Genomic DNA, 16,122 nt, shown 5'->3' with positions numbered 1-16,122 from the left:
GCTTCCTATAGTGCTAGATTAGAGGTGTGAGCCATCGCACCCAGCCTTACTTTCATTATTTTATATAGCTGGATTTAATGTATCTAGTTTTGGGGAGAACCTGTATTATTTCATTTACCATAATGTTAAGATTTATCTTTACTAGAGATGTTAAAAGATTCCCTGATTTTTAGAAGCTGAGTAATACTCTATTATTTTTATATCTTAAATTATATTTCATCATTTATTTTTTGAGATAGGTGTTGATTTCTTTCACCTATTTCCTTATGTGAATAAAGTTGCAATAAATATGTGTGCAAATAGCTCTTAATTTGACCATGTATGTGAGGGTTGTATATCTGTCCTACAGTATGTATTTTATATATATGCAAAATAATAAAAATGAATTACAGCTTTCTAACAAATAAGCTCTTGTCCTGTTATTTTGTACTCTTTATGGCTTTGTGGCCATTTTGACTTAAAGTACATTTTATGAAATAAGACATGTTTTGTCTCAAAAGATATTGTGCCCCAGCTGGGGGTAGGGGCACATATCTATAATGCTAGCAATCTGGGAGGTTGAGATGAGAGGATGTCTTGAGCTCAGGAGTTGGAGACCTGCTCAGGCAAGAGCAACACCTCATCTCTAGTACAAATAGAAAATAAAATTACCTGAATGTCTTTGCAGGCACCTATAGTCCCAACTACCAGAAGGCTGATTCAGGAGGATTGCTTGAACCCAGAAGTTTCAGGTTGCTGTGAGCTAGGCTGATGCCATGGCACTCTAGCCTAGGCAATAGTTTGAGACTCTGTTTCAACGTGTGTGTGTGTGTGTGTGTGTGTCTCTATGTGTACACACATATACCTATCTCCTTATGATAATCTCCCTTGTTGTCACTTGATTAACATTTGAATTAAATATTTTCCTGTTCTGCAATTTTTTATTACATTTTTGTCAATACATGTAAGATGAGTATCATTTAAATAGTATAGAGCTGGATCTTGATTTTTAATTAATTTTTTTTTTTTTTATGTTTTGAGACAGAGTTTCACTATGTTGTCCTTGGTAGAGTGCTGTGGCTTCATAGCTCAAAGCAACCTCAAATGCTTGGGCTTAAGCTGTTCTCTTGCCTCAACCACCCAAGTAGTTGGGAGTACAGGCCCCCACCACAACACTGGCGTTTTTTTGTTTGCAGTTGACATTGTTGTTTGGCAGATGCAGGCTGGGTCGAACCTGCTATCTCTGGTTTGTGTGGCTGGCGCCCTACTGACTGAGCTACAGGCGCCAAATCTGATTTTTTATTTTTTAAATCTCTATCTTTATTTGATCTCTATCATTTCATTATGAAGTTTAGTCCATGATTGTGTAACATAATTTTGTTTTTTTTTTTGAGACTGAGTCTCAACCTGTCACCCTGGGTGGAGTGCTATGATATCATCATAGTACATAGCAACCTTCAACACTTTGGTTCAAGCTATCCTCTTGGCTCAGTTTTTTATTTTTAGTAGAGACAGGGTCTCACTCTTGCTCAAGCTGGTTTCAACTTACGAGCTCAAGTAGTCCACCCACCTCAGCCTCCCAGAGTGCTAGGATTACATGTGTGAGCCACCCTGCCCGGCCTTGTGTTTGTAATTTTTGAAAGAGAAGAACTTACTGTCTATATTTATATAACTTTTGAAAGAGAAGGACTTATTCTTGACATATTTACATTTGTACTTGATTTTGTCATTGATGTCAGCAATTACAGCTTGTTATGTTGTACATGGAGACCCATTATTAAAGGTTTAGTGCTGACTTTCTCTTTTTGTCTTTGAACTCTCAAGCATGATTAAAAGTGTTTTGTGCACTGTCATTATAATAATACAGAATTTCATGTACGGGTACTTAGTTATTTCTCCGAGAGTTATTTATTTGTATGTAATATAGTATTGTTATCTAGCATCATTTCATTGTCAAAGAAATGGGATTTCTTTGACATTTCTTGAGTAGCAGCTTTCAGCATCTATTTATCTTTGATGAACATTTCTTTTTTCTTCATTTGGAAGGACAGTTTTGGTGGATATTATATATGTGCTTTGAAGTTTTTGTTCTTTCAGCACTTTGACTATATCACCAACCCCTTTTTGATGTGGAAGGTTTGTGTTGATTAATCCACTAGCGATCTCACAGGATTATGCTTAGACATAGCACATCTTTTTTCCCTTACTGCTTTCAAGATTCTCTTGTGTGTGACTTTCAAGTGCTTGATCTTCATCTTCTTCTTGTGGGACTCTGTTTCTCCTAGCTAAATTATTGTGAGCTTTTCAATAACTTATGTCTTTTTTTCTTACATTTGAGACTGCTCAGTCATTCTTACTGTATTCAAACACAGACGTTCTTTTTATTTATGCTTTTTGGATACCTTCCTTTTTCTGATTTTAATTAGTTGTCTGTATCATTCCCATTTGATCCATTTAGCATTATTTAGATAAAGTTTTAAGGTAATTTAGACATCTCTATTTTTTATGATTTATTCCAGATTATTTATTTTGTTTGTTTGGGTTATGTCCTCCTAATATTTTGTACATGTTATAATCTTTCATTGATTTCATTCACAAACTTTGACATGTGACTATACCCACCAGCACTCTGACACACACTGTACTAGAAAAGTGAGGACCATTACATTTGGACAGTGTTTTATCTATGGAAGTGTGTGGTTCCTTTTTAGTTGAAACATTTTCCCACATTTCCTCCTAAGAGCTTGTCATCACTTGCTAGACCTGAATCTGTTTTATTGGAGTCTCTCTGCTGCTGTAACAATATTTTCCATTTGGATTCAGCACCCCTGGCTATCTTATAAACTATAGCATCATTGCTTTTAGCCCTCTCACTCATGGGAGTCAGCAAACATTCTTTGGAAATGCCCTCCAAAGCAAGAAGGATTAACACAGGTAGTACTCTTCCCCCACCCCTCCCGAGGGCAAAGGTGGGATTTTGAAGCTTATTTTCATTTAACCATTCTGTATTAGGATGGCATAAACTCTGAGGAGGGTAAACTTTTCTTTTCTGTTCTATTTGGTTCTTCTTGTTACTATTGTTATTGTTTTATTATTTTTTTTTTTTGAGTCAGAGTCTCACTGTGTTACCCTCGGTTGAGTGCTGTGGTATTACAGCTCAAAGCAACCTCAAACTCTGAAGCTTAAGTGATTCTCTGCCCTTAGGCACCCAAGTAGCTGGGACTACAGACGCCTGCCACAAGGCCCAGCTACTTTTTTGTTGTAGTTGTCATTGTTGTTTGGAATGCTCAGGCCAGGTTCGAACCTGCCAGCTCTCGTGTATGTGGCTGGCACCCTATCTGCTGAGCTACAAGCGCCGAGCCTTTATTATTATTATAGACTACTTTTTTTTTTTTGAATTTTACACACACACACACACAGACACACACACACATATATATGCACACACAAATTTATTTATGTATTTATTTGAGACTTGAGTTTCTGTTACTCTGGGTAGAATTTTGTGTTGTCCTAGCTCACAGCATTCTCAGTCTTCTGAGCTCAAAAGATCTTGCCAGACTGCACCTGTGGCTCAGTCGGTAAGGCGCCGGCCCCATATTTCGAGGGTGGCGTGTTCAAACCCGGCCCCGGCCGAACTGCAACCAAAAAAAAGCCGGGTGTTATGGCGGGCACCAGTGGTCCCAACTACTTGGGAGGCTGAGGCAAGAGAATCGCTTAAGCCCGGGAGTTGGAGGTTGCTGTGAGCTGTATGATGCCTGGCACTCTACGGAGGGCCATTAAGTGAGACTCTGTCTCTAAAAAAAAAAGATCTTCTTGCCTCAGCCTCTTGAATTGCTGAGACTTGAGGCATATGCCACCATGTCTGACTAATTCTTCTATTTGTGGTAGAGATGGGGTCTCCATCTTGCTAAGGTTGATCTCAAACACCTGTGCCCAAGTGATCCATTCACCTCAGCCTCCCAGAGTTTAAGGATTAAAAACGTGAGACAATGCCAGCCTCTACTTTAACTCTACAACTTCTGTTTATCTGTTGTGCTGCAAATACTTTCTTTTTTTTGAGACAGTGTCACTTTGTCGTATCTTGGTACAGTGCAGTTGCCTCATAGCTCAGAATAACCTCAATCTTCTGGGCTCAAGATATTCTCTTCCCTTAGCCTACCAAGTAGCTGGGATTACAGGTGCCTGCCCCAACACCAGCTATTTTTAGAGGTCTGCTCTGGCTCACACTGGTCTCGAACCTGTGAGCTCAGGCAGTCCACCCACCTCAGCTTCCCACAGTGCTAGGATTACAGGCATGAGCCAACGTGCCTGGCCTGTGCTGTAAATTCTTACCTGGTTTTGAGAATTCCCCCCAATGCGGTGTATACATGCAACATTTTTTTTACCTTTAAGATAATTAGTGCCTGTGTACTGTATTATGGTCTCTTCCTAATGTTCTTGACATGATTTTGCAGATAAAATGTACTTAATTCTCATTAAAAGGCAGTGGCTAAAATTCTTATTGTTTAAATTTTTTCAGTTATGTCTAATCATTCTATCCTAGACTATTTGCAAGAGCTGGGCACAAATATTTCATTCCCAGAGATGATCCTGAGAAGATATTAAAGCTGTGGCCCCTAGAATTTAAACTTAACAAAAGACTGGGAAAGTGTGTATGAGTGTAAGCCACAGAATGTATGTTACAGTGGACTTGACCAACATGTAACAGGAATCCCTGGCAAAGTCTTCCAGTGTAGTAAATGTTTGACGTCTTCAGACAATTGTCAAATCTAAATAGACATAAGATGATATATACTGTAGAAAAACCTTTTAAGAGTAAAAACTATGGGAAAGCCTGTAACTTCTGCTCACACATTACAGAACATAAGATAACTCATATTGGAGAAAAACAGTACAAATGCAAAGAAAGTATCCAAGTCTTCCAATCTTGCTCAAGCCTATCTAAGCCTAAGAGACTTCATACAGAGAGAAAATTGGCAAGTGTGAAAATTATGGCAAATGTTTACCTACAGATTAAAATATTATAACCATGAAAGTATTGATAGTGAAGGAAAATCTTACAATGATCAGGAATGTGACAAACTTACCAACCAGTACTCATACCATAGTGAACATTAAAGAATCCATTTTGGAGACAAACCTACAAATGTCAAGAATGTGTTAAAGCCTTTAACTTTAGTTCAAGGCTTAGTAACCATCAACTAATTCATTGTGGAGAGAAACTTTACAAATGTGAAGAATGTGACAAAGACTTTAATAGTACTCAAACCTTTCTAGACATCAAAGAATTTGTTCTGGAGGTAAACCCTATGAATTTGAAGAATGTGGCAATGCCTTTAACCAGTACTCAACCCTTTCTAGACATCAAAGAATTCCTTCTAGATAGAAACCATACAAATGTGAAGAATGTGGCAAAGCCCTTAATTGGTATACAAATCTTTCTATACATCAAAAAATTCATTGTGGAAAGAAAACCTAGAAATGTGAAGAATGTGGCAAAGCCTTTAATGTTAGTTAAATCCTTAGTAAATATCAAAGAATTCATTCTGGAGAGAAACCCTACAAATGTGAACAATATGGCAAAGCTATTACACTTAGTTCAAACCTTAGTAAACATCAAAAAATTTATTCTGGAGAGAAACCCTACACGTGTGAAGAATATGGGAAAGCCTTTACCCTGCACTTAATCCTTTCTGTCCATCAAAGAATCCATTGTGGAGAAAACTCTACCGAGTTTGAAAAATGTGGCAAAGCCTTTAATTAGTGTGAACCTTTCTAGACATAAAAAAATTCATTCTGGAGAGAAACCTTGTAAATATGTACAGTGTGGCAAACTCTTCAACTCACGTTCAATCCTCACTGTACATAGAATAAATCATACAGGAGAGAAACCCTCCAAATATGAAGAATGTGGCAGTACCTTTACGTGGTTTATAACATGCTAAGCATAAAAGAATTCATACTGGAGACAAATCCTACAAATGTGAACAGTGTGGAAATGACTTTAACCAGAGCTCTTACTAAACATAAGACCTTACTAAATATAAGAAAAGTCATATTGGAAAAAAATCTTACAAATGTGAATGATGTGGCAAAGGTTTTCACTGGTCCTTATCCTTAGTAAATATAAGAGAAATCATAGTAGACAAAAATGGTAACAATCTGAAGATGTGGCAAATCGTTATGCCAGTAGTCACTGTTTTCTGTACACAATAGAATTCATGTTGAAGAGAAACTCTTGATGTTTACTATGGATTGAACTAATAAATGTGAAGAATTTGGCAAGTGTTTAACTTGTGCTCAAACCATTCTATAAATGAAAAGTTTATAACACAGAAATTCTCTACAAATGTGAACAAAGTGTCAAATCCTATAACCTGTACTCACACTTTTTAGTACATAACAGAATTCATAGAGAAATTCTATATATGTGAAGAGTGTGACAGTATCTTTAAATATCTCACACTATTGTGATCATAATTCATGTGGAAGAACTACTCTACAAATGTCAGTCATGCCTCAAAGCCTTAAAGTTGTGTTTATCCTGTTAAATAGGGTTAAGGAGAGATAATAGGGTAGGAGAACCTTTTTCATAAGAAGAGGAACAAATTGAGCAGAGGGGGCTTCCAAGAAACAAAAGCTGGTATTTCAAGAAGGGTTCCCCAAACTGAACTGATGTTTGCTCTACAAAAAGGAATCTCAGAGGTACAGAGTACACAATGTGGAGATATGGCCGTGGCCACAAAAAGAGCTCTATGGAGCAGGCATACAAGTAAGATGGCAGTAGGCTCAAGGGACCTATTTTTATTAACATAATACATGTATACCAGTTCTATCATACTCTACAATTACAATGACAAATGGTGTTCATTGATTGATTGCAGGGGTAGAAATGGGAGGACTTTCCATTCTGGAAGATTTCCCTCTTTCCAAGAAAAATCATGAATATTTTACCCCCACACCACTTAATATAGAATCGGAAAATCTGTGTAAGGGGAAGCAGTTTACTAACCCCAGGGTCTTCTCCACTTGAAAAGGTAGATGTGTTTTTTTTTCTGGAGTGGCCATCATTTTAATAAACTTTGCCCTTTTGCAAACTTGTATCTACTGTTCTGCTCATTTGTTTCACTGTCTTGGTAGTAGTAACCATTCTTTGGCACCTGGACCAAAAAAAAAACAGGGAGTATATACCTGAAATCTGGTCCCCATATGTGACATTTTCATGCCAAAATCTGAAAGGAAAATACATACCTTCAGTGAGATAAACTAATGGAACAATAGACATTCTGAGTTCATTCTGCCTGCTGCATATTACTTACTACTCCTATATCTCTTTCACTGTCTTCACTTGTAGGTAATGTAGCTCCTAACCAACACTTGCTCCATCTGCTTTTTTCTTCTTCACCTGGACAATCCACTTCATCTCCCTGTTAGAACTAATGTTCAAAAGCTTAAAAGGGGGCCTCAGGCTCCACAAGCAGAATGTTGAACCAGATTTTTCAGATCTTAATAGCCAGAATGGGGATGAGGAGACAGTGAGAAAAAGCCAGGCAGGCCAGCAGCAGGTCTTAAGAGCAGAAGGAAGCTTTTGAAATGTTTGTTACACTAGGGGAAGAAGGTTGTCAGACACTGAGTTCTCCTAGAGGCTTAGGCAAGAAGACACCCAGCCTGTGCCCTTCCCTACTATGACTGTGGGTTCCTGGAGTAAGAAATGGCTTGGGAATGTGCCTTACTAGTAGAGAGATGCACTGGAAGTGACATTGCCCTCTCCTAGAGACAGGATCACATTCACCTATCCCCTGTGAAATCCCTGAACCAGCCCTGACCCTCTGGAACTCTCTCAGTCTCATGGACAAATTCCAGCTTCAGAACAAGCTCAACTGGGAAGTTGTATTTTTCTGTCATGGTAAAGAAACTGATGTTCATATCACTATAGCTACTCCTCAGCTCTCCCTGGAAATTCATGGCCTTTGTTTTCCTCTCTTATATCTCTCTTAACAATGGAAGGTAAAATTAAAGTCCCTGTGCTCCCTGGTTGATTATGTTTTGGTTTATCCCTTTTAGCACTTTCCAACTGTCCTACTCTCTTGTTTGGATGAAGTGCGAACTTTAGGTTAGAGACCTAAAACCTTTGCATCCACAGGCCTCTTTTCTCAGGCCTTTATAATGAAAAGACTTAACTGGGAAGCAATTTTATTTCACAATAGAAAAAACATTAAAGCAAGAAGGATAAAGTAGGGTGTCACCCATAGCTCAGTGGGTAGGGCGCTGGCCACATAACACTGTGGATGGCAGGTTTGGACCTGGCCCTGGCCATCTAAAAAATGACAACAACAAGTAGCTGGAGTTTTGTGGGTGCTTGTAGTCTCTGCTACTTGGGAGGTTGAGGCAAGAAATTGCTTAAGCCCAAGAGTTTGAGGTTGCTTTGAGTGGTGATGCCACGGATTTTACCCAGGGCAACAACTTGAGGCTGTATCTCAATAAAACAAAAACAAAAAAACCCAGAAGGATCCAGTATGTATTCTCTCCATGAGAGAGATTTGAAGAAAGTCATAAATATCAAGTAATGTAGATGGTAAAGAACATTAAAAGGAAAGGGAATAATTTCGTGTAGAAAAAAAAACCTAATATGCCAATATTTGTCCTAAAATAAGTCATGGTTTACGAAGAAAACTTTGTGACAAAGATAGAACTTAGGCCTGTGAAAAATGGCCAATGTAAGGCATAATATTTGGAAAGGCGAATTTATTTTGTATGTGAACAAGTTAGCCTAACTGAAAGGAATCTCTAATTAAAACAACAAAGTGTTCTTTTTGTTATCAGACTTTGTTTAAAACCTCTTCAGATTGCTTGTGTATATGTTGAAACTGATAAAAACAATTAAATCAGTTATTCATTGTCAGTCTGCCACTATGAAGTTAAAATAAATCTACCTATCTATATTTTTTCTGCCTGCCTTAAGCTGTATTTGATTAGTTGTAGGTATTAAGATCAAGATTACGAAACTGATAACACTACTCAAGGTCATTGCTCCTTTGAACACAAAGGAAAGAAGAGAAGGAGAAATCTTAATCCTTTAAAACACCAGACTCTTTTTCTCAATTGCCTTACATTTTAACTCCTTCCACTGTGTCTTTAATTCACTCTTCATTCCTCTTGGCTTTGTGCTCCTAATATTAGATAACAGAACTTGTATGTCTAACTACTGTTACACTTGAACAACTTGTATTTTCTTTCACAAGTGTGGACTCTGGCCACATGGGACCAGTTCTGGTTGTGGAACAAACAGGGGACTCCATGCCCTTCTTGTGCTCCCCCCCACGTATTTTGAGACATAGTGTCACTTTGTAATCCTCAGTGTTATGCTGTGGTTTCATAGCTCACAGCAACTTGAAACTCCTGGGCTCAGTGGTCCTTTTGCTTCAGCCTCTTGAGTAACTAGGACTACAGGTGCCCACCACAGCGCCCAGTTATTTTTTTTTATTTATTTTTATTGTTAAATCATAGCTGTGTACATTAGTGCAATCAAGGGGTACAATGTACGGGTTTCATATACAATCTGAAATATTCTAATCAAACTGTTCAATGTAGCCTTCATGGCATTTTCTTAGTTACTGTATGCAGGCATTTGTAGTCTACATTTAGTAAGTTTCGCCTATACACATTCTAAGATGCATTGTAGATGTAGCCCCACCCATTACTCTCCCTCCACCAAAACCTCCCCCCATCCCCTCACCCTTCCTTTTCCTTAGCCCTTTCCCCATAGTCTTGTGCTATAGTTGGGTTATAGCCTTCATGTGAAAGCTATAATTTAGCTCCAAAGCAGAGCTGAGTACATTGGATACATTTTCTTCCATTCCTGAGATACTTTGCTAAGAAGAATATGTTCCAGCTCCATCCATGTAAACATGAAAGAGGTAAAGTCTCCATCTTTCTTTAAGGCTGCATAATATTCCATGGTATACATGTACCACAATTTACTAGTCCATTAATTGGTCGATGGACACTTGGGCTTCTTCCATGACTTAGCAATTATGAATTGGGCTGCAATAAACATTCTGGTACAAATGTCTTTGTTATATTGTGACTTTTGGTCTTCTGGGTATAAACCTAGTAAAGGAATTTCAGGATCAAAAGCTTTTTCTGCATCAATTGAAATAATCATATCATTCTTATTTTTTAGTTTGTTTATATGTTGAATTAACTTTGTAGATTTATGTATATTGAACCAGCCTTGAGACCCTGGGATAAATCCCACTTGGTCATGCTGTATAATTTTTTTCATGTGTTGTTGGATTCTGTTTGTTAGGAAATTATTGAGTATTTTAGCATCAATATTCATTAGTGATATTGGTCTATAATTTTCTTTTCTTGTTGGGTTTTTCCCTGGTTTGGGGATCAAGGTGATGTTTGCTTCGTAGAATGTGTTGGGTAATTTTCCTTCTTTTTCTATATTTTGGAAGAGGTTTAGTAGTATAGGTACTAGTTCTTCTTTAAAGGTTTGGTAGAATTCTGACGTAAAGCCATGTGGTCCTGGGCTTTTCTTTTTAGGGAGATTTTGTATAGTCGATGCTATTTCAGAACTTGATATAGCCTGTTCAGCATTTCCACTTCGTACGGGCAAAGAATTGGTAGGTGGCGTGCTTCCAGGTATTGGTCAATTTCTTTCAGATTTTTTTTGTGTGTGTTTTTTTTTTTTTTTTAGCCGGGGCAGTTTTTGATCCCGCCACCTCCCACATATGGGACCGGCACCCTACTCCTTGAGCCACAGGAACAGCCCGATTTCTTTCAGATTTTCATATTTCTGAGAATAGAGTTTCTTGTAGTATTCATTAAGGATTTTTTTTAATTTATGAGGGGTCTGTTGTTATTTCATCTTTACCATTTTTGATTGATGAAATTAGAGATTTTACTCTTTTTTTCCTGGTTAGGTTGGCCAAAGGTTTATCTATTTTATTGATCTTTTCAAAAAACAAACTTGTATTTATTGATCTGTTGTATAATTCTTTTGTTTTCAATTTCATTTAATTCTGCTCTGATTTTGGTTATTTCTTTTCTTCTGCTGGGTTTGGGGTTGGAGTGTTCTTTCTTCTCCAGTTGCTTGAGATGTCCCATTAATTTATTAACTTCCTCTCTTTTTGTTTTCTTGAGGAAGGCTTGCAGTGCTACAGATTTCTCTCTTAGGACTGCCTTTGCAGTATCCCAGAGGTTCTGGTAATTCATGTCTTGATTGTTGTTTTGTTCCACAAATTTGGTGATTTCCTTCTTAATATTGTCTATAACCCATCTATCCTTCAGCATAAGGTTGTTTAGCTTCCATGTTTTTGTACGGGTATGCAGGTTCCTGTTGTTATTGAGTTCAACTTTTATTCCATGATGGTCTGAGAAGATGCAAGGAATAATTTCCATTTTGTTAAATTTGCTGAGGTTAGATTTGTGGCCTAGGATGTGGTCGATTTTGGAGTATGTTCCGTGTGCTGATGAGAAGAATGTGTATTCAGTTTTGTTGGGATGAAATATTCTGTAGGATGTCTGTTCAGTCCAGATGTTGAATGGTTGAGTTTATATCTAGTATTTCATTGCTTAGCTTCTTTTTGGAGGATCTATCCAGCACTGCTAAAGGGGTGTTAAAATCTCCAACTACTATGGAAGTGGAGGAAATCAAGTTCCTCATGTCTGTTAGAGTTTCTCTTATAAATTGAGGTGTGTTGTGGTTGGGTGCATAAATATTAATAATAGAGATCTTATCATATTGAGTATCACCTTTAACAAATATGAAGTGTCCAGATTGATCTTTAATTTTTTTTTGGTTTAAAACCTATTGCATCTGTGAAAAAGATTGCAACACCTGCTTTTTTCTGCTTTCCATTTGCCTGGAATATAGATGACCATCCCCTCACCTTGAGTATATATTTGTCTTTTAATGTAAGATGCGATACTTGGATGCAGCAGATATCTGGCTTGAGTTTTTGTATCCAATCCTCCAACTTGTGCCTCTTTAGAGGACAATTTAAACCCTTCACATTAATTGAGAATATTGATAAGCCTTTCGAGAGTCCAGTGGACATTTTTAATCCTTTTGCAACTGTGGAATTTGGAATTTGATTAAAATTTTTCATTGAGTTTACTTTTGTGGTGGAAGATTACGCTGGTCTTTATGGAGGATAGGTCTGAGAATATCCTGGATAACTGGTTTAGTTATGGCAAATTTCTTCAACATGTGAATGTCATTGAAGTATTTAATTTCTCCATCATAAATGAAACTCAGTTTAGCTGGGTACAGGATCCTGGGTTGAAAGTTATTTTGTTTTAGGAGATTAAAAGTCAATGACCTTCCTCTTCTAGCTTGACAGGTTTCAGCAGCAGTGAGAGCTGCAGTTATTCTAATATTCTTCCCCTGGTAATGGTTTTCTTTCGTCTGGCAGCTTTCAGAATTTTCTCCTTCATATTAACTTTAGTGAAATTGATTATGATGTGTCTGGGGTATTCTTATTCGGGTTGAGTCGTGCTGGAGTTCTGAAACTGTCCGCTATCTGAATTTCAGAATCTCTTGTCATGTCTGGAAAGTTCTCCTTCATAATCTCATGGAGAAGAGACTCTGTGCCTTGTAAAGCCACTTCGTCACTTTTAAGAATCCCTATAAAATGAATATTTGTTTTCTTCGAATTATCCCAGAGCTCTCTGAGAGAGTGCTCTGTTTTTGCCCTCCATTTCTCCTCCTCTTTGAGAGTTTGAGAGTGTTCGAAAACTTTGTCTTCAATGTCAGAAATCCTTTCTTTTGCTTGCTCCATTCTGCTACTGAGGGATTCTACTGTGTTTCTCAGATCTTTGAGGGATGCAACTTCTTGTCTCAATGTGTCAAAATCTTTGGTCATTTGGTCTTTGAATTTGTTGAATTCTTGAGATATCTTTTGGGTTACTGCTTGGAGTTCTAATTCAATCTTGTTTGCTACCCAGATTTTGAATTCAATTTCTGACTTCTCAGCTATTTGTTTGTGCATGGGATTTTGTGCTGTGTCTGCCCCCATTGATTTTTGGGGGATTTGATCTACTCTAATTATTCATATTGCCATAGTTTTTCTGTTGATTTCACCTCAGGATTGTTTTTAACTGTTGCCTCTGACCATCCTCAGAATTGGGGAGGTGTCTCTCCAAGATTAGATCCCAGCGGGATCACTCTATAGTTGCATGATCTTTGTAGGGAGTTACCCTGTGTAGTTCCTCTGGAGCTGCTCCAGCTAGGGAGTTCTGGTTGTGGAAGCAGCTCCAGCGTGTGACACACCCAGATCCAGCAACAGGGCGAGAGGTGGTGCGCACTGTTCTGGGAGTGTCTGGCTCCCAGTGACTTTGGCACAGATTGCCCAAGGCTCCAGCAGTCTCTGGCCAGGAGAAGGGCTCTGTGCAGAGGCAGGGAGGGCCCCAGAGGGTACGTGTTTACCAGTATTCCTGTCCAGACAAGTGGGCCAGTGTGGAGGCTGGGAGGACACAAGAGGGAGGAAGGAGTGTTGCACGGCTTCTGCAGTTCCTGGTCCTGGCATGTGGAGGCCTGGTTGGTGCGGGGTCGCGGCACAGATCTTATGGAGGTCTGGGTTGCATCAAGCCCAGGATTCATTGGTTGCTATGAGCTGTGACATCAAGGCACTCTACACAGGGCAAAAGCCCAAGCCTCCATTGTGCTGAAACCATCTTACTCTGCCCCTAAGTGTTAAGGCTGTAAGGCAGCTCAGTCCCTGCCTTTAGGCTGCTCAGTCACTAGGTTACTAGGTCCCACCAGATCCTTTCTCTGGGACCCTGAGGGCGGAGCTTGCTGGGGCAGTTCTCTCACAAAATGGCTCCCTGTATCCCAGCTCAGTGGCTCTGTCTGGGGCCCCAGACAATGCCCAAAGTTCTCAGTACTCCTGCTTAAGCTCTCTCCAGGGCAGTTCAACTGAGTGCCAAGTCCAAAAACACCGAAATAGTTCACAGGTAAGGCCTTTCCCGTTTGCAGTCTCACTGCTGCTTGTACTTATGGTTGCCAACGTGATTAGGTTGATCGAACACAAGAAACCACTTGCCAGTTTCCCACTTTTTTATCCTCCTTTTGGTGTCCAGAAGTTCCTTGCTGACTCCCTGTATCCTCAAAGGTATGGTTATAGGCAGATCCCACTAGCCAGAGATGTCTGGAGTCTTATCTCCCTAGACTCACCATGCCCAGTTGCAGGGAAGCTGTTACTCGGCAGCCATATTTTATTTGTATGCTTGGGGTTGCAGCTCGCCTCAGCATGGTTGATGTGCGTTCTTCAAGCTTCTCTCTTGGTGCACCTCTAATCCACCAGGTTACTTACTAAATTTCTGTCCTTTAACTCTCCTTCTGGATGGGAGCCTCTGCAGAAAGTTGCCTTCAGTCCCTCATCAATTTTTAAAAAATATATTTTAGATATTATTCATTTTGTTAGAAATTCTACTCCATTCATTTAACCCAGGAAGGCAAATGGAAAGTACCCAAGGAGGAAGATGAACTGCGGCAAAGCCTTTGTCATATGATAGTGACTGGCTGCTGCCATAGCAGCCGCTCCTGCCTCAGAGTCCTTGGAACTGCAGCACAGTGACTCACATGTGCCCAGCTATTTTTTTAAAAGATGAGGTCTCACTGTTGCTCAGGCTGTTCTGGAACTCCTGAGCTCACCCACTACAGCCTCACAGAATGCTAGGCGATGGTGGGTTCGAACCCAGCTCTGACCTGCTAAATAACAATAACTACAACCAAAAAAATACATAAAAATAGCTGTGCATTGTCGCGAGGGTCTATAGACCCAGCTACTTGGAATTCTGAGGCAAGAGAATCACTTAAGCTGAGGAGTTTGAGGTTGCTGTGAGCTGTGAGGCCACAGCACTCTAATGAGGGTGACATAGCGAGACTCTGTCTCAAAAAATAAAAAAAAAAAGAAAGGCTCAGCTCCCCTACCTCAGTGGTTAAAGTGCCGGTCACATACATCGGGCAAACAACAATGGCAACTATAACAAAGAAAATAGCCGGGCATTGTGGCAGGCACCTGTAGTCCTAGCACAAGAATTCAAGGTTGCTGTTAGCTGGGATGCCACGGCACTCTACCAACAGTGACATAGTGACACTCCTGTCTCAAAAAAAAAAAAAAAAAGAAAGAAAGAAAGAAAAGAAAAGAAAAGAAAAAAAGAAAGCTCTCATTAGCCACCCCTGAACTGGAGGCAAATGATCTGTCTTAGACCGCTTAACAGACCCCCTGAAAAAGATCCAGGAAAATTCAGGCTGATCCAGACTCCTGTCAGGCTGGATCAATGGGCAGTTCTTTCACTCTGGTCACTGGAAAAAATCAGGACAGACAGGGAGGTCATCTGAGCAAGAGGACTTGATGAGGCAAAGGCTAAAAACCCGGAAATTGAGTGTAGAAAAGGGGTACATGCTTTGTAAAGGATGCCTTCCACTGGAATCTGATTATGTGATTCTCGGTAGGAAAGTGCAAGGCCCAGAGAACTCTGGCCACCTGACATTGGCACAGAATTGTCCACAGGTATTACTTGGTCCATGACAATGGTGCCTTTCTGGACAGCAATAATTTGGTCCTATGTTAGTAGGATGCCTTGTCCAATGGGTAGTCTGTCTTTTCTCTACCCATGGAAAGCTGTAGGCTAAGACTTTCTAACAAATGCTAGGGCTACATATTCAGTGCTTAATACTCTACTTTCCCCTCTGACTAAACAATCTGACTTGTAGTAGGAGTGCCAGGACAGCTGGAGCACAGATTCTTCCTTAAACCTCTTACATGCTGGATTGGAGAAAAAGAGGTGGCTCACTGGTTCCTTTAGATGCCTGATTTCCTCATTTTCTCTTGCTGGGGAGACACTTGTCTAGATTATATACTCAAATTACCTTTTCTCCAGAAAACAATAGCCTTCCAATGAAAGTACAGGAAGAACATGACTAGTAGGTGTCACTCCAGCATCTGGAGGGTGACCTCAAATGGCCAGAACAAATCAACATCCAGGGAAACTCTATCTGGGAAGAGCATACCTCTAGGAAAGCTCAGGACCAACCCAATTGAGGTCCACTTAGAATCGGGTAAACCAACAAATGTATACATTTAAACATGAAGCATAAATAGGCATAGTCCCTTTGATTGACAA

Source organism: Nycticebus coucang, chromosome 20, assembly GCF_027406575.1.
Source record: "Nycticebus coucang isolate mNycCou1 chromosome 20, mNycCou1.pri, whole genome shotgun sequence".
In the NCBI taxonomy this organism is placed as follows: Eukaryota; Metazoa; Chordata; class Mammalia; order Primates; family Lorisidae; genus Nycticebus; species Nycticebus coucang.
This window is presented reverse-complemented; position numbering follows the sequence as displayed.